Raw genomic sequence first — 961 nt, 5'->3', positions numbered from 1 at the left:
CACTTTTCGGTTACAACTTACAACGACTTTTTTGCTATGAGACGTTACTAGTCTCACTACTTTAACGCTACCGTTGACCGTTAAAGTATGGACACTATGCTTTTCCTCCTTTTTTTTTTTAAATCATTTTTAGTGGTTATGAATTTTTCTTCTTTCGGTTTACTCTAGAACACATGCTTCAAAGGAATTTATATTCGGAAAAAAAAAAGGGTTTGTTGTGAAATTTGAAAAAGTTGTCTTAAAAGTGTATGCAGTATGCTTAAATAGATCCGTGAGAGTGGCTACTGAAGAAAAGAAAAACTGAGATAAAGAGGAGTTTTCCGGAAAGGAGTGACATCAAAAAAGTTATACTAAAATAAAAAAGAGAAAAATTATAACTTCAATAGGGTATGTTTATTATTTACCTCTCATAGTGTTTTCACTCTGCAATTTGTTTACAACTTTAGTTTAGATGAGTGTCAAAAAAAAAAATTCAGGTTACATGTAAGACTAGAAATGAATTAAGTCAATTTGAATTTGATTGTTAACGATTTGATAAGTTGAATTTATCAATTTGTGAGCCAAACTTTAATACCTAATTATATACTTAGTGAATATTACTATTAGTATACATATATTTGATTATTTATTTAAAATAGAATTAATTATTAATTTAGTACCCGAAAAATTTAGATGTTTGACAAAAAGGTCCTGACAAAAGTTATTAACAAAATACAGTTATTGAATAATTTGAAAGAATTATTTTTCACATACAAGTTATTTATACATACAAGTCATTTATACTGTATTATTTAAAATTTTTTTGTGTATGTGTATTGATAAATTTTGTATAATTCAAACTCTTCTTTTTTTTTTTTGCATTATAAAAGTGAATTTTATTGAGTTAGGATTAACTTGTATAAACTTGTATGCCAAAAAGACTTGTATGTGTAGCAGGTCTCTTTTTTAAAAATACGATAAA

This window comes from Arachis ipaensis, chromosome B03, assembly GCF_000816755.2.
Source record: "Arachis ipaensis cultivar K30076 chromosome B03, Araip1.1, whole genome shotgun sequence".
Classification (NCBI taxonomy): Eukaryota; Viridiplantae; Streptophyta; class Magnoliopsida; order Fabales; family Fabaceae; genus Arachis; species Arachis ipaensis.
Note: the sequence above shows the minus strand (reverse complement) of the source record.